The following is a 24443-nucleotide window of genomic DNA, read 5'->3' on the forward strand; positions in this document are numbered from 1 at the left end:
TGTGGCCAGGGCTGGATCAAACATTTTATCTGCGGATTCTGTCGACGGTAGCCGTCACAGGAAAAACATAATGAGCAATATTTCTTTTAGTTGGCCCCATCCACAAAACGGAAAGACGAATTGATAGTCTCTGTCCAAACAATAGAGAAAATACATGTGACGATTCTTACGGCAATCGCCTTAGATATTGTACCGGGGATACTACTGTACTTCGGGTTGCAAGTCCTAAAAATATATAAGTCCGGACTGGGGGTTGTATTTAGCCGGACATTTTCCCCTAAAAGTCACACAACCCATTTTGGATAGAAAGAATGTTTGGTGTTTCCAGTCGTTTATTAACAAACATCTACAGTCAGTTTTTTGCGAAATGAATTTAAAGCGTGGTTAAACTAAGAAAAGTCAGTAAAAAGTGTTATAATTTGGCAGTTATATTAACAACTAAGTGCTCAGTCTCCTCCCAAAGATAATCCCATGTCAGAATAAACTTGCAGTATTTCACTATATAAAATAAACAATTATCTACTCTTCTGGGACGGAAAACTAGATGATACTGAATGACGTGGGTCATTTCAGTTAGACTTACAAAGAAATAAAAATAATGTACTTAAAGTATAAATATTTCTCATTGGAAGCCGCTTTATCAGGAACGTTATTTTTCTCGGAAATCATTTCCTGGAACTCTTGATGGGGCACTTTTAAATTACAAAACAACGTGATTATCTTTGCGACGATGTCCGTTCGCAATCTACTGCGGTCCTTCGTCCGCAGGCATTTACGAAAGAGAACACCCTTATCATTATGGCCTGGGAAAAGCTAATGGCGTTATAAATCAGTATAAAGTATTTAAGATCAGTAAACAACGTTGAACTATGTGCCTTGAGCATAATTTTCTAGTTTAGCAAGAACGCGGAACAGTGACACGTTAACACCAGAACCTAGAAAATTGCAAATATCTTACCAAAAACGAGGTCTGTCGCTCGCTGATAAAACAAACGCTGTCGCATATGGAAGTATGTGCGACACTATCCTAGGGAAGGGTGCAGTGAACTCTAGTTCACACTTGCGTGTCCTAACACGAGGGGCTCGATACCATCGGCATATAACACTGCAAGTGCATTTACGTAGCTTATGCAATCAAATACCAGATTTGGTTTATTGCGTACTATGCCCAAACAGAACAAATAGTCCTGTCATGGAAAAGCCACGTATGATACTTCTGTCCGCTACTGTTATACCATAACCTCAAAGCTAAAGGCAGTTCGTATAATGAAATTATTTTTATTCAAGCAGTTATAGTATAAAGAAGCAGAGCAGTGTTACCCTCTGAGAGGAATTTTGTTATGTTGACCGTTATATACCTAACGGAGATGGCTTACCGGAAGTGAAAGTCAAAATTACGTGAAAATTTAGACAGTAACAAACAAAAATTTGCTTATCCTCACTGTCCAAATGATGATAAAAACGGTCGCCAGCCTAATTAGGCGTAAGAATGAGTAACATTCTTGTTCCTGAAAATGAAAATAAATAATTTCAATGGGCAAACACAGCCTTTACTTCGTCTCACGAGAGTGCAATGAACTATGGTACCTGCATATGTTCACGTTAAAGAAAGTTCTAACAGTTATAAGAGAACATGGCTATATGCATAATGGTAACAGAAAATTACATATACTATTGCCTTCAAGGCTTGGTCAACTGAATAGTCTCATTAATATTACTACCAATATTCACTGTAGAGTCATAAAATAGGCATAGGTTCAGTATTACTTTTCAAACATTTTCCTATCTGATAAAAAATTGTAAATGTAGTTCACTGCAAAATTATAAACTGGTCATAGGTTAAGTCTCTCTCAGCTAAATACCTTTTTATTTAGAATGAAAATTAAATGGAATTCACTAACAGATTACTTTTCACGTCTTTTGAATAAAGAAGTTACTGTTTTCATAGATAGTGGTCTTTCTATTAATCGTTAAGTAGCATGAGCACAATAGACAAACTATAGATCCTGTTACAACATTAACATGGACTTTTAATACACAAGATGAACCCAATATTGTACAGAATTTGACTTGAATAGCAAGAGTAATCGAAACTTTCTATAATTAAGTAAATTTGTGCATTTGAACTACTTTCAATGGAGGGGCAAACTAAACACACTTTCAATACACGAAAGAGATAAGCCCTTAGCAAGCATGAACATATAACTCTCAACAGTTGCAGTTCTGAACTTTTACTGCAGTGAAACACAAAATTGAGATATTTGTAAGATCCTTTCAACAAACAATATTAAATTTAGCAGACTCTATTACCATATTAATTTTAATATACTTTCAGTGAAGGAACTCGGTAATCACTTTAGCATGGGAAGGAACCACAAATTGCGCGCGCTACACAGTTCCGTTCCCGAGGGGAACCACAACACCTTTTACATACAAAATAACTAAGAACCCTAAGTGGTTGTGTGACTAGGGATAAAAAATCAAGGTAGGTGTAAGAGTTCGAGTATAAGTTACCTTATATTTGCGCACACTAAAACATCCAATGAGCTGATCCTTCACTGTACATTACTACAGTGTTCCATTACAGTGATTGCGCAATGTAGTGGCGATTGCATGTTGGTAGGTGGACTCTGCCATTTCTTGGTGGCGATGATAGACACCAATTCCAGAATAGTTCCAGCTCATTATCCATCCATCCATCCGAGGCATTGGAAAGCATCAGGAGGATCAGCAATTACCCAATAGCAACCAAACATTTTAAATGAAACAGAACATTTGCACATATTGGTAGATCTACACAAAATTATTTTAATAAAATTATTTAATTTTAAAGATAACCAAAGTGATTATATGACAAAGACGAAACATATAATTTGCTCTAAAAGACATCAAAGTTTTTACAAAGAAAGGAGTATACAATTTTGTGTTATGTATTCAATAAACACATTTACAAAAAATGGTTCAAACGGCTCTGAGCACTATGGGACTCAACATCTGAGGTCATAAGTCCCCTAGAACTTAGAACTACTTAAACCTAACTAACCTAAGGACATCACACACACCCATGCCCGAGGCAGGATTCGAACCTGCGACCGTAGCAGTCCCGCGGTTCCGGACTGCAGCGCCAGAACCGCTAGACCACCTCGGCCGGCAAACACATTTACAGAAGCTCAACGATGTAACATTAAATAAAACAAAAGGCAAAATAAATCAGTAGAGCATTAGAGCTATGGTGTTACAGGCAGATCGGAGCATTTGCTTCTTCTGGCCTCGCTTGCCCTGTACGTAGCGTGTCGTGGCGTCAATGTTAGGCTCCTTCAGCCTACGAAGAAAAAACGTTGGACATAAAAATAATAACAATATTGGTTTGTATATCTATGTAGCCTTACGGTATGTCTCTTTACTTGTCTTTATAGTTATTTCTCGCACTCACGTCATTCTCTTTCAACGGGCCTTACTTGCTCGTTCTCTGCTTCATCGCTAAGAAGTCTAACAAAAGCCGGACACGTCCTTAGTTGTACTTGCTATCTCCCTGCTGACTTTTTACTTTTTCTTTTTTTTTTTTTTTTTTTTTCGTGTGCGCCAGTACAGCAGAGTTCGTCTGTGTTTCAGATGACGCCGACGCGGGAGGCCGGAGCCAGCATGCCGATATGTTCCCCGGCCGCCGGCGACACCTGAGGTGAGTGGCCGAGGGTGCCAGCGCCGTGTCCTGCCGCAGCCGAGAAGGGAATCTCGCCACTAAATCTCTTGTTTGTAACGGTGTGCTATGAACGGTGATGTGTTACGTGAAGACCGGAATGACCGGTAGAGTTGCTCGCTAATTCGACACATTCCCTTCCTCATTTCGCGAAACAATAAACGATCACCATAGAACCGATGGAGGTATCTCGAATGTCGTTAAAATAATGAGGCTTGGTTTTATTAAGGAGTAAATATCGTTTTGAAATACGGCCACTGCGGCCGGTGGTCAGTGCATGCGAGCTGATTACCTATATCTACTGACTATCAACATACACCATAACGGGAGCGATCGTCCGTTTTTACGTTTCCTTGCGCTTATTAAAAATGTCTCGGTTGACTATAAATCCCATCCATTGTGTCCTGCACGCACTAAATAATTTCCGGCGTACTGAAGACGTATAAGGCTTGTAAGGCGTCGAGATTTATCGTGCGATTAGTGAAACTAACGGAGAAAGCATTATGAGCAATGGAATGATACGGGAAATCGGATAGAGCGTTTGCTTATGGTCGTCCTAATGTATTCGGTGAAGCGCGAAGTAAGCTACCAATCTGTCATCGCTGAAGAGTTGATGAAGGAAGTTGACGCAAAAGGACAAGGAACGACTTCCTGTTGGTGCAGCCCTTGAAAAAACGTTTAGGGGTCAGCGACAGGACAATGGCGATGACGTCAAAGCAGCAGTTCAGCAGTCTATGGCAAATCAGGCAACGGACTTTTATCCGTATTGAATTTAGAAGTTAGCTGTTAGTCACAAGTGGTTTATGTTGGTAGATACTATGTTGACAAGTAGATAAAAGTTTCATGTAATAACAGTATTGTTTCAGAAGTTACTATTTGTGATATAAAAACGGATCTTATACAGAAAAGACGCCTCGTAGAGTGCAGTGGATTTTTTAAGAAGATAGTTGTTTTAATATATCGGCACGTTAATAGAAAGTAAAGAGCTTTGTCAGTCCAAAGAAATATTAATCCAATTTTGGGTAAATCATGGACCATGTCTGTTTAGATACCTCCAGTTGCTTACGTGTTAGTCACCATATTCTTACTAAAAATCGTGCGCAGCGACCATTGTTGTATTCTAATTCTTATTTCTTTTGTCAGCGTTAAGCAAATAGTTTTCATTATTATACTCGCTACTACGTTGTTTGTGGCGCCTCGTTGCAAGACAGTGGTGATGAGTAGCATAAGTTACTATCGTTGGCCGCGCGGGATTAGCCGAGCGGTCTAGGGCGCTGCAGCCATGGACTGTGCGCCTGGTCCCGGCGGATGTTCGAATCCTCCCTCGTGTGTGTGTGTGTGTGTGTGTGTGTGTGTGTGTGTGTGTGTGTGTCCTTAGGATAATTTAGGTTAAGTAGTGTGTAAGCTTATGGACTGATGACCTTAGAAGTTAAGTCCCATAAGATTTCACACACATTTGAACATTTTTTTACTGTCGTTGAGAATGTTTGGTCTCCATTATTAAAACAATTTTCGACCAGTACCCAGTTATCTGTCTGCAGTGGACAGAAGCATAGTATAAGGGACGATCAGAAAGGTTCCGTTGGAGGGTGTTGCTGGAGCGTATATGCAACGTAGCGAGACTCTGATGCGGTCATATAGGCATCGGCATTTAGGCAAGGGATTAATGTGGCATTCGACATACGTGCCGTGAATGTGGAAAGGTGAACTGTGGCCACGGTGTTGCCAAATGCGTCCAGACGAGAGCGGCGTGCTGTTAATCTTTTTTCGTGGCTGTCGGAGGACAAACAGCGGGGGACATCGTCGGAGAATGAAGAATGTGTCTCGGGCAGTGGTGTCATCCATCGTCCCATTGACTCAAGGACGTCTACCTGCTCTTTGATTCCCGTGGACCATTGCGTATGAATTTCAAGGAATTTGTATCTCCCATCGCTGGGGAACGGTGTACATGGGACTTCACGCCTTCGGTCCCTTGAAAACGGATATTGAAGGGTCTACGACGATTCCTATCGGACGAGGATGTGCAGCAGCCAGTTACGGGCTTCTTGACGCAGCAGGACACATTGTTTTACCTAACGGGTGACTTAAACCTGATGCGTCTGTGGGATGATTGCCCCCTCGCTCGCGGCGACTTTGCCCTGTTGGCGTACCGATTACGGACTGAACGGCCTTCGAACGGAAAACTTTTTGATCGCCCCTCATATATTGATTTGGGCTCACATTTAAATCTTCCCGTAAGTTATATAATCATACACCAAAATACTACGACTACCTGCGTAATACTGAGTTCATCCACCTCTAGAAAATAATACAGCAACAGTTGCGCTACCATGGATTCGCCAAGTCTGAGGTACATTTGTGGCACCAAGTGCCGAGATGTCTTCCGTCGGACTCAGATCTGGATGATTTGATGGCCAGTACGTCAACGTACGTTCACTGCCTTGCTCCTCGAACCATTTTAGCACGAGTCTGGCCTTGATACACGGACAGTTACCCAGCCGGAAGAAGCTCTCGCCATCGGAGAAGACATTAAGCGTGGAGGGACGGAAGTGGCTCTTAATAATGATCACGTAGTCCACAGCTGTCTCGATGGTTCTTTTCGCATGGATGGCTGCGTATCAGGACACGACCATCGGCCAGGCGCAATAGGTAACGTGATTCAATCGACCAGGATCCACGGTCCGATCTCGATGACAAGCGCCCACTGCAGCCGTATCTTGGATCACAATGGAAACACATAGGCGTCATGTGCTGCGGAGCCCCGTGCTGAATAAGGGCCGAACGGTGTGCTCCGAAACTCTTGTGTCTGCACCAGGATGTTAGTCTGCAGCAGATGGCCGCCTAATCTGCTCTACGGAGCGGGAGGGCGTCCTACCGCCACATGGACGTCCAGAACCTTTTCACCTACTCGTGGTTTCACCTTCCTCCAACCACTTCAAGTGAGTGCTCACTGTAGTACCACGCGAACAGCCGCCCATATTTGCCGCCTCCGAGATGCACTTCCCAAAGCACTAGGCTACACAAATCTGTCCTTCGTGAAAGTCATTTATGTGAGTGCATTTCCAGATTTATAGCCAGTATCGTCGCTAGATCGATTCTCCATCCTTCCCTGCTCCGCTTACATACGAGGTCTGTTCCGTAAATTCCGGAACATTCGTACGAGGGTAATCACAAAAGTAAGGTTTCCTATTTTTTTTTATAAGTACATAGACCTGTTTATTTCTACAATGGTTTGCATCAGTTTACAATTTGAACATTTAGCTATTTTTCTACATAATCACCATTTCTGCTGTTGCAATTTTGTAGACGCTGTGGCAGTTTTTGTATGCCCATGTCATATCAGCTCGCCGCCGTGCTGTTCATAAAGTTAAGAACCTCTTCTTTCACCTCTTCGTCGGAGCTGTATCGCTTTCCGGCCAAATGTTCTTTTAACCTGGGGAACAGGTGATAGTCACAGGGCGCCAAGTTAGGATCATAGGGCGGGTGGGTGATTATGTTCCACTGAAACTGCTGCAGGAGAGCAACGGTTTGCCAAGCGATGTGTGGGCAAGCGTTGTCACGAAGAATGTGTACGCCCATGCTCAACATTTCTTTCCTCCGGTTCTGATTTCCCCGTTTGAGTTGTTTCAGAGTCACACAGTACCTGTCGACGTTAATTATGGTCCCAGTGGGCATGAAGTCGACCAACAATACCCCTTTCCGATCCCAAAAAACGGTTGTCGTGACTTTACCGGCAGACTGTGTTTGAATTTCCACGGCTTTGGCGAAGAAGTATGCGCCACTGGCGTGATTGTTGCTTGGTCTCAGGTGTAAAGTGGTATGCCCAGGTTTCGTCATCTGTGACAATTGAGTCCAGAAAATTGCCCCTTTAGGCTGCAAGGCGGTGAGGAAATACGCGGGAAGCATCAACTCGTTGCCGTATGTGGTCCTCAGTCAGCATGCGTGACACCCATCTTGCGCACACCTTCCGGTAGTTCAATGTTTACGTTAAAATTCTGTGAGCGGTGCTTCGGGAAATCTCAGGAACCAACGTGCAGAGTTCACCCAGGGTGATCCGTCAATCTTCAAGCATGCTTTGCTCAACCTTCAACACTGTCTTCTCAGAAATTGACGGTCTCCCGCTCCTTCGTTCGTCGCGAATTTCGGTCCGACCAGCTGCAAACACTCTACACTACTTACAAACATTTTTGACATCCATACACGACTCACCATACACTTCCGTCAACTGGCAATGGATTTCAATCGGCGCATTGTCCTTTGCGTTCAAAAACCGAATAACTGCGCGGAGTTCGCACTTGGTGGTAATATCCAACGGGAGCTCCATTCTCAACGGCTGCCTCAGCCAAGTATGCAGCGCGACGTGTTCATGTTTACACACAGCGCGTGAAGCACTCTTCATAACAGTGTGACCAACTGCCACACGAACAGAGTTCTGTATTTATAAAAAAAAATTAGAGACCTTACTTTTGGGATTACCATCGTAATTTCGCGCCAATGGTGTGTTGGAGCGAAATGCGGTTGGAATCCCTGCACATACCTGTGTTTAATGTGTAACTGCCTCAAGTTTCATTGTTGTACGTTTGTTAGTTATTTTTCAGTACTGTATGGCGTAGAACATTGTGTCGCACGGTTTGCGAGTTTCGAGAAGACAGAGTTACAGGAGGAAAACCTGTACAGAGAGAGACACCAAATGATGCAGGAAGCTTGCGGCAATGAGTGCTTAAGCCGTACTCGGTGTTACGAATGCTTCTCACGGTTTAAACATCCCCGGACGGAAGTTAAAGGTGACCCTCATTCAGGATGCCCTTCGACGTCTACCAACGATTCTTTTCAGGAACGTGAACGAAACTGCGCGTGCCAATTGAAGACAGACAGAGAGATTGCAGAAAAATGTAACATGTTAGTTGGATCATGTCATGAAATCCCGACACCGCATCCTGGAACGCATCGCGTTGCCGCCAAGATCGTCTTACGGCTCATGAGTCAAGACTTGAAAGACGTTCTCCTCGCAATCCGTGAAAAGTATTTGGATCGCGCAAGTGAGAACGAGATGTACCTTAGGAGAATCGTAACTGGTGATAAGACGTGGGTCTACGGTTACAATGTTGACCAATGTTCACAATGGGCCAGGGAAGGTTCTCCAATACCAAAAGGCTCGTCAGCTCAGGTCAAACGTCAAAGCCATGCTGATAGTTTTCTTTGACTTTGGAGGATTAGTTCATTATGAATTCGTGCCACAGGGGCAAACTATTAATCGATGGTACTATCAAGAGGTGTTGGGACGCCTGCGAGAAAATGTAAGAATGAAACGGCCTGAAATGTGGCGAAACAATTCATGGCTCTTGTTTCACGATAACACACCCGCATAGTCATTCTTGTTGATGCGAGACTATTCCACAAAAAAAAAAAAAAGAAATCACTGTGCTGCCTCATCTTCCGTACCCTCGAGACCTGGCACCTGCGAACTTTTTTCATTTCCAAAGTTGAAAACTCGTTGAATCGAGAAAGATTTGCAACAATATACGAGATAAAATTCGCAGACTGCACTTCGCGCGATCCAGAAAGAGGCGTACCAAGATTGCTTCATCTACATCTACGTGACTACTCTGCTATTCACAATAAAGTGCCTGGCAGAGGGTTCAATGAACCACCTTCAAGCTGTCTCTCTACCGTACCACTCTCCAACGGCACGCGGGAAAAACGAGCTCTTAAATTTTTCAGTGCGAGCCCTGATTTCTCTTATTTTATCGTGATGATCATTTCTCCCTATATAGGTGGGTGCCAACATTGTTTTCGCAATCGGAGGAGAAAATTGGTGATTGAAATTTCATGAGAAGATCCCGTCGCAACGAACAACACCTTTGTTTTAATGATTGCCACTCCATTTCACATATCATGTCTGTGACACTATCTCCCCTATTTAGCGATAATACAAAACGAGCTGCCCTTCTTTGAACTTGTTCAGTATCATCCGTCAGTCCCACCTGATGCGGATCCCACAACGCACAGCAACACTCCAGAATAGGGCTGACAAGCTTGGTGTAAGCAGTATCTTTAGTAGACCTGTTGCACCTTCTAAGTTTTCTGGCAATGAATCGCAGTCTTTGGTTTGCTCTACCCACAACATTATCTGTGTGATCGTTCCAATTTAGATAATTTGTAATTGTAATCCCTAAGTTTTTTGTTGAATTTACAGTCTTCAGGGTCAGTTTGCACTTTTCGCATCATACAGATATCTAAATCATTTTGCAATTCGTTTTGGTCATCTGAGGACTTTACAAGACTGTAAATGACAGCATCATCTGCAAGCAATGTAAGAGGGCCACTCAGATTGTCTACTATGTCGTTTATATAGATCAGGAACAATAAAGGGCATATAAAACTTCCTTGGGGAACGCCGAATATTACTTCTGTTTTACTCGATGACTTTCCGTCTATTAATGCGAACTGTGACCTTTCTGACAGGTAATCACGAATCCGGTGCACCAGTGAGGCGATATTCCAGAGGCACGCAGTTTGGTTAGAAGACGCTTGTGAGGAACGGACAGAAAGCCTTCTGGAAACTAAAAATATGGAATCAATTTGACATCTCCTGTCGATAGCACTCATTAATTCAGAAGTATAAAGAGCTAGTTGCGTTTTGCAAGAACGATATTTTCTGAATCGGTGCTATGTGTCAATCAATCGTTTTCTTTGAGGTACTTCATAATGTTCGAATACAGTATATGTTCCAAAACCTTACTGCAGATCGACGTCAGTGATATGGGCCTGTAATTCAGCGGATTATTGCTACTTCCCTTTTTGCGTATTGGTGTGACTTGAGCAATTTTCCAGTCTTTAGGTACGGATCTTTCTGTGAGCGAGCGCTTGTGTATAATAGCTCAATGTGGAGCTATTTTATCAGCATACTCTGAAAGGAATCTGACTAGTGTACAGTCTGGACTGGAGGCCTTGGATTTGTTACGTGATTCAAGCCCGTTTGTTACACAGATGGTATCTACTTCTATGTGTGTTATCTTGGCAGTTGCTCTTGATTGGAATTCAGGAATATTTACTTCGTCTTCTTTGGTGAAGGAGTACGGAAAACCATGTTTAATAATTCTGCTTTAGTGGCACTGTCAAGAGTGACTTCACCTTTGTTATCGCACAGTGAAGGTACTAATTGCGTCTTGCCACTGGTGTGCTCTATGTGTGACCAGAATCTCTTTGGGTTTTCTGCCTGATTTAGAGACAGAATTTCGTTGTGGAGATTATTAAAAGAGTCTCGCATTGAAGTGCGCGCTATATTTCGAACTTCTGTAAGACTTTGCCAGTCTTGGAGAGTTTGCGTTCTTTTAAATTTGGCATGCTTTTTTCGCATGTTTCTGCAACAGCGATCTGACCCATTTTGTGTACCATGGGGGATCAGTACCATCACTTAGTAATTTATGTGGTATATATCTCTCAATTGCTGTCGATAGTATCTCTCTGAAATCATTCCACAACTTTTCTACGCTTACATGATCAGATCGTAAGGAGCGAAGACGTCTTAAAAAGGCGTTAAGAGCATTTTTATCAGCTTTTTTAAATAGATATACTTTGCGTTTGTTTTTGATGGTTATGGGTGCTACGGTATTCAGCCTTGCAGCAACTGCCTTGTGGTCGCTAATCGCTGTACTCGTCACGATACCCTCTATTTGTCCAGGATTATTTGTTGCTAAGAGGTCAAGTATGATATCGAAACCATTTACGCAAGGGAGGTGTAATGAACTACTTGTTCAAAATAATTTTCCGAGAAATTTCGGAAGTGGAAACGGCGTTCGGAGCGGTGTAGCAATGGTGGATGAGAGTATTTCGAAGGAAGCGATGCACAGTACGTAAAGGCAAGCGTAGAAATATTTGTGGACTAAGTTCGCGAATTTTTTGAACGGACCTCGTACTTCCCTTGCCGCGTCACGTCCCCATAACACCACCAGTCGGCATTCGACCCCATAGGTCGCCATAACGTTTTGACACATCATTGTATGTAGTATGTAAGTGTGTATGTGTATGCATTTGTACGTGATCAGTGTTTGGTGCGAAGACTGGCATCTGACCTTCAGTATATGCTATTGTAATGTAGTTCGCGTAAATGAACGAAAATATGCGATAATGTTTGGTTTCATCATCACGACTCAGTAAGTTAACTGAACTGTTGGATAAAGTGACAGTGGAAGTAAAAGTTAGGTGCTGTAACGGCACGTCGGGTGATAGACTCTCTCATAATTTTCTTAGTTTGATAGTAAAAAGACATTAAATGTATATTTTGCACCATGACGGCTAAAATAAAGTGCGCTCCATGCGGGATACCGTGACAGTTACCCGTGAAGGCGGCGGTCGCTGTGAACGTCTGAAAGCCGGGGGGGGGGGGGGGGGGGGGGGGGTTACACCGGTCTGGGGCGCGCTGATCGCCTGCCTTCCGTCACAGACGCCGGCAGCCGCCCCTGTCCTGCCTTTGGAGTGGCAGACACATCTTCCAGACACCGAAGTGCTTGAAAAAAAAAAAAGAGAGAGAAAGAAAGAGGGCTGTTAACGCTGAGCCAGGAAGTCTCGTAGCCGACCCGTATTGTCAGCTGCTGCGAACAATTATCGGTCAGTGTGTCTTCCTTAAACCTCCAGTCACACCATTATTATTGCCACGTCGCCGTTACTTGCTTTTTTTTATCAGTTGTAGTAGCGGCACATAAAAAAGCGCACAGTAGCTGATTATTGTGTTTGTATTACAATCTCGTCAAAAGTCAGTGACATTTTTTAAGATTATTTATGATAGAGGAAATGTATTGCCTATGTCAGTCGTCTTAAGATTGTTCTTTTATTTTGAGAATCGCGACCCGTTTCGAGAATTTCTTCTTATTATGAGATGGTTGTTCTTTCATATTTTGTGTGTGATCGTCTAGTTCTGTGTTATTCAGTTGCAGAAAAAAAGATGTAGGAAAACGTAAAACACAATGCCTCGCTAGGGTATAAACGCAACAACTATCATACGAATGTATATTAAAAAAATGTAGAAACAAGAACCTGGAAATGAGAGTAAACTCTCGAAACCGTTCTTTGTATCAAAAGAAAAGATTTGTAAATACAGGTTGCAGAAATTAACTTACTATTTGAGAAATAACCTTATAACTTATTCATACAGTGACATTCTTTCCCAAACTGCTAACTTTTCTATAATGGTTAAAGTGAATCCTGGGGTAATTACTCTTGATCAGTAAAATGTTTTTTGAGTAGTAAAACGATAACTATTCGATAATGATTTAACCAAGAATGTAAATTATTAAAGAAGTGATCTGTATTACCATCATTTCGCGAGACATATTTTTTTTTACGTCCAGGTCGTCGTCAGCTGTGTGACTCTCACTGATCGATAAAGGGATAGTCTAGGCCCTTCCTTGACTTACAGTCTTAAGCAATACGCGTCCTGTGTGATTTCTAACCCCCATGTGCCCACTTTCACTTTGGTTTATCGTCTTGGGCCTCTCTTGAAATACAGGAAAGCCCTCTTCGGCTACATCTGCCATAAATTCGCCAAGCGATATGTCTCCCCCACTTCAGTTTTGATTTTCAGTTTGGTCATAATTACAGCTTCCACATGTGTCTTTCCCCGTTTCCTTTGCTGTTAATAATTCTGATCATGATCCTCTGCATTGTTTGCTACGCAGACCTCAGTTTTTCATTGTAAGCTGAAAGTATTGTTATCAGATCCCACAAATGCATTTTCGTGGGTACTAGTGAGGTCATTTAGCAGGAAAATGCAGGCGAAAGTGCTAACTTAGACCTCCTACGATACTAACATACACCCAGCGTAAGACTGGTGTGACATGTGGTTATCAGGTTACAATGAAAACCCTGGGATCTTCAGGCAGAGCAAACAAACGGCAGTAAGAGGACACACTGTAGCTGATTACCTGATCCTGTGGCGACCGTCGCTTGCTCATAGAAGCGGCTGGACTCACCATTGCAAACACTGTCACGGCAGTTGGTGACTTTTACAGTGTGGAATGGTAGGTTGATACCACACACACACAAAAAAGTTTTGCGTCACCCCGGTTCTCAGAACTCCTGAGATAGACGTTGACTGTGGATATTGTATCACACAGTCCCTTTGCCCTTTGACTGTTCAGAGATGTTACTAAACCCGCCCAAAGCTGTAAACAACCATGCATGAACAGCGCCTATTAGACAGAGTGGGTCCAACAGCCGATCAGTTCTAGTCATTCCACCAGGAAGGAGGTGCACTGCTCGGGTTGTCTGTAATTCAACCATGCCTAGACGGTCAGTACCGCGGTTCGATCGCGTCCGCATTGTTACTTTGTGCCAGGAAGGGCTCCCGACAAGGGAAGTGTCCAGGCGTCTCGGAGTGAACCAAAGCGATGTTGTTCGGACATGGAGGAGATAAAGAGGGACAGGAACTGTCGATGACATGCTTCGCTCAGGCCGCCTAAGGGCTATTACCGCAGTGAATTGCAGCTACCTACGGATTATGGCTGGGAGAAACTCTGACAGCAATGGGAACATGTGGAATAATGATTTTCGTGCAGCCACAGGACGTGATGTTAGGACTCAAACTGTGCGCAATAGGCTGCATGATGCGCAATTTCACTCCCGACGTCCGTGGCGAGGTCCATCTTCGCAACGACGACACCATGCAGCGCTGTACAGATGGGCCCAACAACATGCCGAATGGACCGCTCAGGATTGGCATCACGTTCTCTTCACCGATGAGTGTCGCATATGCCTTCAACCAGACATTCGTGGGAGGCTTGTTTGGAGGCAACCCGGTCAGGCTGAACGCCTTAGACACATTGTCCTGCGAGTGCAGCAAGGTGGAGGTTCCTTGCTGTTTTGGGGTGGCGTTATGTGGGGCCGACGTACGCCGCTGGTGGTCATGGAAGGCGCCGTAATGGCTGTACGATACGCGAGTGCCATCCTTCGACCGATAGTGCAACCATATCAGCAGCATATTGGCGAGGCATTCGTCTTCATGGACGATAATTCGCGCTCCCATCGTGCACATCTTGTGAATGACTTTCTTCAGGATAACGACATCGCTCGACTAGTTTGGTCAGCATTTTCTTCAGACATGAACTCTATCGAACATGGCTGGGATAGATTGAATAGGGCTGTTTACGGACGAAGTGACCCACCAACCACTCCGAGGGATCTACGCCGACTCTCCGTTGAGAAGTGGGACAATCTGGACCAACAGTGCCTTGATGAACTTGTGGATAGTATGCCACGAAGAATACAGGCATGCATGGATGCAAGAAGACGTGCTACTGGGTGTTAGAGGTACCGGTTTGTACAGCAGTCGGGACAACCACCTCTGAAGGTCTCGCTGTCTGGTGGTACAACATGCATTGTGTGGTTTTCATGAGCAATAGAAAGGGCAAAAATGATGTTTATGTTGATCTCTGTTCCAATTTTCTGTGCTCTGGGAACCGCGGTTTTGCAAAAGTTTTTTTGATGTGTGTATTAGGTATCTTTAGTACGTCCGTGAAGTGCGATTGAATCTGTGCAGTCTCACTGGCGCAGACAGAGCAATATTCACGTAATACATGATGGAAGGCGCCAACAAGTGCGCTGTTGAAAAAACGGGCTATAGTTGAGACACGAAATGAGAGTGCTGCACAGGGGTCGAACCCTGGAACTGGTTTGCAGTGACTACCTTCTTGTAAACCGTTCTCTCTAAATTGGCAGCCATACTAATTAAAATTAATCAACGGCGATTACTATGTGCCTAGAAGTCAGTATCAAGATACTGCAGTACTGTGGGATCACGATGGTGACACTACTTGCTCTATCATTAGATCCTAAGATGCGTTTATACAACAATAAATAATTGAATTAAGAAGTATTCGATTAACAGAAAGTGCAAATACTACTAAGACTTCTCTAGTTAGTGTACATTACATTTATGCAATACAAGGTGTCCAGAAAATTACTGTTCTGGGCTGGAGTCACACATTACCGGTAAAAATGAGGCTGGCGATGAGCCTACAAATTATTTGAAGTGTACACCAAGCCGATCCTAGAGCCCCAGTTTATGTTCCCTTCACTGACGCCAGCGCTATTAGATTGAATAGGACCTCAACTGGAACTCACGAATAAATGTCACTGAAAGCTCTTCGACGTTAGTGATGATGGGAACATTTGAAGTAGCGTTAGATTTTCCAGTGCTTACACTGACATTGATTTCCTTCTCTCGGGGAGTGGTGGTGAGGTCGTTAATTTGGCTTCAGTGTTGGTGAAGATGGATTTGTAATGTGACTTGTTGTGACAGGCGAGTGTCGTGTTGTAGCCGCGCCGCGCCGCGCCGTGACGTCAGCGGGCGCCGCAGCGGCCCATGTCGGCGCGCCTGGAGGCGTCGTCGCGGCTGCGCTCCGCGTCGGAGCCGCGGCTGGGCCCGCCCCCGCAACCGCCCCCGCGGCTAGCCGGGCACCGCCTCCTGCCCGTGTCGCGCTCCTTCGCCTCTGTGCGATCCGTGTTCGAGCAGCCCGCCAAGGTACCGCCGCCGCTGCGAGCCCGCCCGCCTGTACATTGCCTGGTTGGTTAACTGGTTGGTTGGTTGGTTGGATGGTTTGGCTTAGCTTTGGTCTGTTCTGGTTTGGTTTGCTCTAGCCTGCCCCGGTCTGGTTCGGTCGCTGTGGCTCCGCAGTAACGGAGCACGAGACGCGTTCTTCTCGGTGGGCAAAATTGGTTGGGATTGTCGGGTATACTTGGAAACCAACTTCTAATCGTCGACCTGGTTCCGAGGGCAGCCCTTGCGCCCGGTCTTTCTGCCTGTGTGTTGTGTTGTAGTGTGTTGTAGGTAGATGGATGACATAGGCAGAATTGTAATTAGCTTTCCTTGTCTATCCGTGTCGTGTGCTGTGTAAATATATCTTTCGTGGTATATGGGTTTATGACGACGTTCTTCCCTTCTCAGAGTTTCTTGTACTTTAGCTGTGCCTTGTGTAAATACTTCACATAGTTACTTTTCTATCGATCTTAAATGTAGTTTACCGAGTTATACAACATTACGCCCTGTTAGAGATGTGACACTTGGCTCATTATGTATGTCAGCTGATGGTAAAAAAATACATAAGGGGACTGAATGGCTATCTGCTCAAATTTCGTTTACTTATGACCTGACTAAAGGAGTTTTTAGTAGCAAAAACTAATGATAATATATTATCTGACCAAGTGCTAATATTTTTGAAAGAGAGAAGTTTCTAAATTATTCCTATCGATATATTTGAGAGACGCGTAGAGCATGGCGGTTGGTGCAGGGACAGTACATATGAACTATTGTGGGACAGGCCACTGTCCGAACAAACCAGCAGCTAGTAGTATACAGTCGGACACGATGGTCTATCAACGATGAAGTCTTGTATTTCCACTGCCTTAAGTGGACTGCTGTTTTTGACTTGCCGACTGTTTGTCTTCACTCGTTGCAGAGGGATGGAGTGTATCTTCACTCAGGGCGTAATAGAACTCTTGTAAAACAATCCTCGGGAAATAATTTGAAGTATGCGTGTTTATAGTACTGCGTCAATGGAACATGTGGAATAATATGGGGAGAGGGCTCACGACCTTTACAGAACTGACTCTCACTATGCATTTAAGCGTGGCTGGAACCTTAAAAGATTGCAAAATTGAATGAAAAGCAGAGCAAAAATGAAACGAATGCTGGTAACAGGGATAAAGTCAATGAAAATGCCATAGCGTGAAATGATATCACTGGGGAAAAAAGCCACGTGACACTGCAGTGCAATGCAGACGTAGTGACGAAGGAAAATTTGTGCCACACACAGAATCTAACCCGTAGACCCTGCCTTTCACGATCACGCGCCTTCATCATTACTCCATCTTATCACCTCGCGGGCCTGACTTATTCTTCCATTGTTGCTGATGTTTCCATCTACGACTTGCAGACATTCTACCGTCGTAGCTACTCCCACGGCTTATGTGGGAATAGCTCCACTGCGGAAACGGATTTGCTTGAGAGCTTTGGCTTACTCTGCATCTAAAACTCATCAGTTAAATACTCTGAAATGTTTTCCATCGCAATTGACTCCATTATTTCCTTTTAGGCGAATCTAATTATTTTGGTATGTATCCTGTGATAGGACCTTTCAAAAGGGATCGTATTTCCGTTGACGTAAGAACTTTACAGGTATTTTTCGTTTTTCGTAAAATTGAAAGTAGTGATGCCCTCTTTGATGAATTATAAATCTGGTATTCACTGGTGGTGTTATTCAGGTGATGATTGTTGCTACTGGTGTTTCCTGTAGAAATAAGTCTGAAACTTTCCACAATCGGACTACCTCAATGGATGACTTCAACTGTTACATGAGAAAAGTTCATTCATTTTAGCTTGAACAACTGCTACGCAATAGCCATTTAACTTCCACAGTAATGTAATTATAATATGCCCACATGAACTACAAATCTCAAACTACGGTATAAAGCTGCACAAATATATCTGACCTTTTTACGTCATTTCTTCCCGTCAAGCGAGAGAGATCAGAGAGATTATAATTACACGCAAAGAATGTGGTCGTTTACAGTGCTTGCAAGGAAAATATTTAAATTGACTTGGAACATGCTTCATGCATATATAAGAGAGAAATTTAGTCAAAGCATTACGCAAATTCTATAAAGTTATTTACAACAATCATCTTTCCTGTTAAGTGGGTGATAATCTGGAAGCAAAATTGGGACATCGCAAGAGGAAGCATCAGTGAGTCTGGCCTCGGGGCGTTCTAAGATAGCTTAAAGGCGAAGGCGACTGTTCCCGTATAGCAGGAAATCCGGGTTCGAGTAGCAGTGTGGTAGAAATTTTCATTTGTCAGAATTTATTACATCGTGGAATAGGGACGTACCTGCTTTTAAGAAAGCTCCAAGTAAAAAGGAAGTGGTATTAGACGCTAGTGAATAGGATAAATAATAAATATTTCAGTTTAGAGGAACACAGATGTCTGATGTAGACCGAAACGGGAAAACGGAGCAGAAAAAGGTTTTCTTCAATAAAACGCAATGAAATATTGAAATACGTTTGACAATATTAACTGATAAGAGTAAGAAAACAGGAAATTGGTAACTTAGGAGAGGGAAACTTTATTTTTCAGCATTTTCTTTAGGGAAGAAATGTGAATAATAAAGAAAGTCATAAAACACTTATAAACGTACCGTGAGGAGTAAGAAAAATCTGTCTGCGACGAAATCCTAGCCGACCCTCGTCGTAAGGTTGTGTGTTCCGCGTCTGATATTGTGTGCGCTTTAAATGTAACGTGACTGTGTGCATCCCACATAGATGTGAAGAGTATGAAAGGAAAAAAAGAAAATCAGTAGCCAATGTTCTGCCTCGGTTAGCAGTCGTCTTTGCATCACTCGGCTGCGGCGCTAGTAAAAATAAATAAATAAATAAATAAAAATAAAATAAAAAATCCTGCAGCAGATTAGGAAGAAAAAATAAACGGCAATTTAAATTGACTCGTAGGAAATTTGATAGAACGGATGCGAGTAGCAATTATACAGGGTGTTACAAAAAGGTACGGCCAAACTTTCAGGAAACATTCCTCACACACAAATAAAGAAAAGATGTTATGTGGACATGTGTCCGGAAACGCTTAATTTCAATATTAGAGCTCATTTTAGTTTCGTCAGTATGTACTGTGCTTCCTCGATTCACCGCCAGTTGGCCCAATTGAAGGAAGGTAATGTTGACTTCGGTGCTTGTGTTGACATGCGACTCATTGCTCTACAGTACTAGCATCAAGCACATCAGTACGTAGCATCAACAGGTTAGTGTTCATCACGAACGTGATTTTGTAGTCAGTGCAATGTTTACAAATGCGGAGTTGGCAGATGCCCATTTAATGTATGGATTAGCACGGGGCAATAGCCGTGGCGCGGTACGCTTGTATCGAGACAAATTTCCAGAACGAAGGTGTCCAGACAGGAAGACGTTCGAAGCAATTGATCGGCGTCTCAGGGAGCACGGAACATTCCAGCCTAGGACTCGCGACTGGGGAAGACCTAGAACGACGAGGACACCTGCAATGAACGAGGCAATTCTTCGTGCAGTTGATGATAACCGTAATGTCAGCGTCAGAGAAGTTGCTGCTGTACAAGGTAACGTCGACCACGTCACTGTATGGAGAGTGCTACGGGAGAACCAGTTGTTTCCGTACCATGTACAGTGTGTGCAGGCACTATCAGCAGCTGATTGGCCTCCCCGGGTAGACTTCTGCGAATGGTTCATCCAACAATGTGTCAATCCTCATTTCAGTGCAAATGTTCTCTTTACGGATGAGGCTTCATTCCAACGTGATAAATGTGATTTGAAGAGAAGTAATAAAATGAGCTCTAACATGGAAAGTAAGCGTTTCCGGACACATGTCCACATAACATATTTTCTTTCTTTGTGTGTGAGGAATGTTTCCTGAAGCTCTTGGCGGCGATGAACGGGAGTGTCCACTTAAGGTGGGAATGACGATCAGTAGAGTAATCGAATGAAGGGAAATATTATAATATTATTTCTGGGAGGAAGGGAGGAAAAGGGAGGGAGGGGGGGCTTCATAATGTAATTTGAGATCTCGGCGAATGTGTCAAAAGCAGAGTCTGACTGAAGCCACAAAGAATACTGTCACTACAGAAGTTAGGGATCGATGAAGACGTACCAAGCCATTCAGTTTCTTAAAAAAAAGAGAGAGAGAGAGAGAAGTGCTTTAAAACTGTGGCAGCTTGTAAGGGGAGAGGTGAATCCTGAATGTCCGTACTCAACTTGGCACGAGAAGATAGCCAAATTCTGAGAAAAAAAGTACCAGTGTAAACGCTGGAAATATGATCGAAACACTCGCTTTATAAAGAAATTTAGAGGTCCTTCAGTTCAGTACACAGACCTCCGCGAAATCAGTAGGGCGGGGGACAGAGATTTTCGATAAGTTGTCATATTGTCGACCATACTACTTTTGTACAATTTTGCATCCCAGTGTGTGATAAATTTTATAGTAGATGATGCATTTTTTAAAAAATCTTTCATTTTCTGTCTTGAATTTATACTGTTTCTGGAGATGTTTGTACATAGCGCTGGACTTTCCTAAATCTAGTTAGATAGAGCTCGTAGTCTCTAGAGCAGTGCCTCAGAAAGGCATGCAGCTGCCGACTTTGTCTATAATTTAGAAGAGGATAATAGTCATTACAGAAGCTCGTTTGCGCTGCTGGGACTCTTGGCATTTTGGCAGCAGCTGGCTAGGGGCTGTGTGGCTGGCTTCTGAGCTGCAGTACGGCCGCTTAGCGCAGACAGCTTGGTTCTGGCGACGTGCCGTGGCTGTGCTCCTGGCATGCCGAACAAGTCGCTTCCAACGCCCACGTTGCCACTTTTATTTTTTATATTATTACGGAAACGCATGCTCATCTTTTCTTGCCCGCAAGTCAGTCTCTAATTTAGAACATGAACGCTAATCTTTTTTCTGAAGATTGCATGTATGTTGTTGTAAATAAGACAGAGGTAGACAGTGAATTTGACGCCATGATGACTAGGCTTGTAGGGTCTCTAATTTGAAAACTTACGAGCTAAAAAGTGAATTAGGCTATGTAGAATGAAATCCGTATATGTTTTATACACTTCTTGTCGTTACAACTGTGGAAGATCTAAGGTACAGTATATTTCTCCTTTCCTTTTCATTTTGTTGCTAAATGTAAGTTATCTTAAATTTTTAAAATACGAGCATATGGTAATTTTTAGAGTATCAGAAAGGACAAGATAGAAATTTCAAAAAATGGAAAATGTATTCCTATTAAAAGCAAACAGTTTTTGTGGAAGCAGGAATGATTTTACACTGAGTTGACAAAAGTCATTGGATACCTCCAAATACTGCGTCGGACCTCCTAGTGCAGCAACTCGATGTAGCGTGGACTGAGCAAGTCGTCGGATGTCACCTTCAGACATAATGAGGCAATGCTGCCTCTACACCCCTGCGAAAGTGTTGCCGGTGCACGAACTGACCTCTCGATTACGATCCGTAAATGTCCGATGGGTTTCATGTCGGGCGATCTGGCTGGCCAAATCATTCGCTCCAATTGTGCAGAATGTTTTTGGAAACCAATCGCGAACAATTGTAGCCCGGTGACATGGCGCGTTGCCATCCATGTTTGGGAACATGAAGTACATGAATGGCTCCAAATGGTCTCAAAGTATCGGAACATAACCATTTCCAGTTAGTGATCGATTCGGTTCCACCCATTCCATGTAAAAACAGGCCGTCCATTATTGAACCACCACTAGCTTGCACAGGGCCTTGATGGCAACTTGGGTCCATGGCTTCGTGGAGTCTTCGCGTCACTCAAACCCTATCATCGGCTCTTCCAACTAACTGAAATCGGGACCCATCTGGCCAAATAATGGCCATCCTAGTGTCTAGGGTCCAACTGATACGGTCACGAGCCCAGGAGAGATGCTACAGGCGATGTCGTGCTGTTAGCAAAAGCCACTCACGTCCGTCGTCTGCACACACAGCCCATAAACGCCAAATTTCGCCGCACCGTCCTAACGGATATGTTCGTCGCACGTTCCACTTCGATTTCTGCGGTTAACTTCACGGACAATTGCTCGTATGTTAGCACTGACAACTCTACACGAACGCCGCTGCTCTCGGTCGTTAAGTGAAGGCCGTCGGCCACTGTGTTGTCCGTGGTGAGAGGTAATGGCTGAAATTTGGCATTCTCCGCACACTCTTGACACTATGGATCTCTGAATAGTGAATTCACTAACGATTTCTGAAATGGAATGTCCCATGCCTCTAGCTCGAATTACCATCCCGCATTGAAAGTCTGTTAATCCGCTTAGTGCGGCCGTAATCACGTCGGAAACCTTTCCACATGAATCATCTGAGTACAAATGACACCCCCGACGATGTGTACGTCGTGTACGCGATGGTAACACCGCCTGCATATCGCTATCACACGACTTTTGTAACCGCTGCGTATAGCGAGACATTTCTCTTACTGTTGTGACGGAAAAATAGCGCTGTACAAGTTTCCTGAAGGTTATCTACAATCAGTGTAGCCGGAGTGCAGAGTAATAATTTTGTGGAAATGAAACTATTTTAGTATACTGTACTTACATTCCTACGCTCGATGTACGTAATCCTTTTATTTTTCGTTAACGTCACATGAAATATTATCATAATTGATAGAAGTCATTAACGTAAGAAATCCACAAGTACTTAATTAATTCGCAATATGCAGCTATGTTAAAGTTCGCTAAAGAATGAGGACAATGAAACATGACCAAAAACAAAAGTTTAAAAAAAAAATTCTTTTAAATACCAAAACACGCTAGTAAATGGAATTCTCGTCCTGTGCCCATAGCGACAGCCACAAATTATTGCGTAGTTCATTTTAAAATAAAATCAGAAGTCGTCCCAATAACCCAGATATATTTATAAATAAAAAGGTAAATGTTCATTTGTTCAAAGTCTTAAATCGCCGAAAGTTGTTCTTCGATTGCTTTGAAGTTTTGACATAACATCGCATTCGAATACGCACATGTTTTTATATATCTACTCGAGCGCCATCTTATATAAATACATATTTAATATAGAAAGAGAAAACGTTGTTACCAAAAATCTCTAAAAGTTAGTGACTGATTCACATCAAAGTTTTACTCGCTACTGTAATAAGCGATTGAATGTAGAGATATGTAGGGAAACGTTGTTAGCAAAAATCTCCGAACATTCTGTTTCAACTTTCTTCAGATTTTTACAGGACACTTAAAAACATAGGCTCTATATATATTTCAGCAACAGTGTAAGGTTTTGTGCTAACACAGGCTACGACAAAGCTGTGAATATGTGAGATGTTGCTCATTTTCTCGCAAGCAGTTCTAAGTACGATACTAGGCCATTTAAACCATTCGAAAAATTGTTTCTCCCACACATATTTTCCTTCATTATACACTATGTGATCAAAGTATCCGGACACCCCCAAAACATACGATTTTCATATTAGGTGCATTGTGCTGTCACCTACTGCCAGGTACTCCGCATCAGTAGTCATTAGACATCGTGAGAGAGCAGAATGGGACGCTCCGCGGAACTCACTGACTTCGAACGTGGTCAGGTGATTGGGTGTCATTTGTGTCATACGTCTGTACGCCAGATTTCCACACTCTTAAACACCCGTAGGTCCACTGTTTCCGATGTGAAGGGACACGTATAGCACAAAAGCGTGCGGGCCGACCTCGTCTGTTGACTGACAAGAGACCACCGACAGTTGCCCAGAGCCATAATGTGTGATAGGGAGGTGGCCGAGCGGTTCTAGGCGCTACAGTCTGGAACCGCGCGACCGTTACGGTCGCAGGTTCGAATCCTGCCTCGGGCATGGATGTGTGTGATGTCCTTAGGTTAGTTAGGTTTAAGTAGTTCTAAATTCTAGGGGACTGATGACCTTAGAAGTTAAGTCCCATGTATCAGGATCCACTGACTGTACTATGATAGTTAGGCGGGAGATGAGAAAACTTGGATTTCATGGCCCAGCGGCTGCTCATAAGCTACACATCACGCCGGTAAATGCCAAACGACGCCTCGCTTGGTGTAAGGAGCGTAAACATTCGACGATTGAACAGTGGAGAAACGTTGTGTGGAGTGACGAATCTCGGTACACAATGTGGCGATCCGATGGCATGATGTGGGTATGGCGAACGCCCGGTGAACGTCATCTGCCAGCGAGTGTAGTTCCAACA

General features: G+C 43.4%; 1 long non-coding RNA gene across 1 annotated transcript in view; it reads left to right on the top strand.

Annotated features, from left to right (window-relative positions):
* Nucleotides 1-24443, top strand: part of LOC126175124 (uncharacterized) — a 660542-nt gene that overhangs the window by 552737 nt on the left and 83362 nt on the right. The window contains exon 3 of the long non-coding RNA XR_007535526.1: nt 3613-3679. This is a non-coding gene — a long non-coding RNA (uncharacterized LOC126175124). The remainder of the gene's footprint in view (nt 1-3612; nt 3680-24443) is intronic.

This window comes from Schistocerca cancellata, chromosome 3, assembly GCF_023864275.1.
Source record: "Schistocerca cancellata isolate TAMUIC-IGC-003103 chromosome 3, iqSchCanc2.1, whole genome shotgun sequence".
Taxonomy (NCBI): Eukaryota; Metazoa; Arthropoda; class Insecta; order Orthoptera; family Acrididae; genus Schistocerca; species Schistocerca cancellata.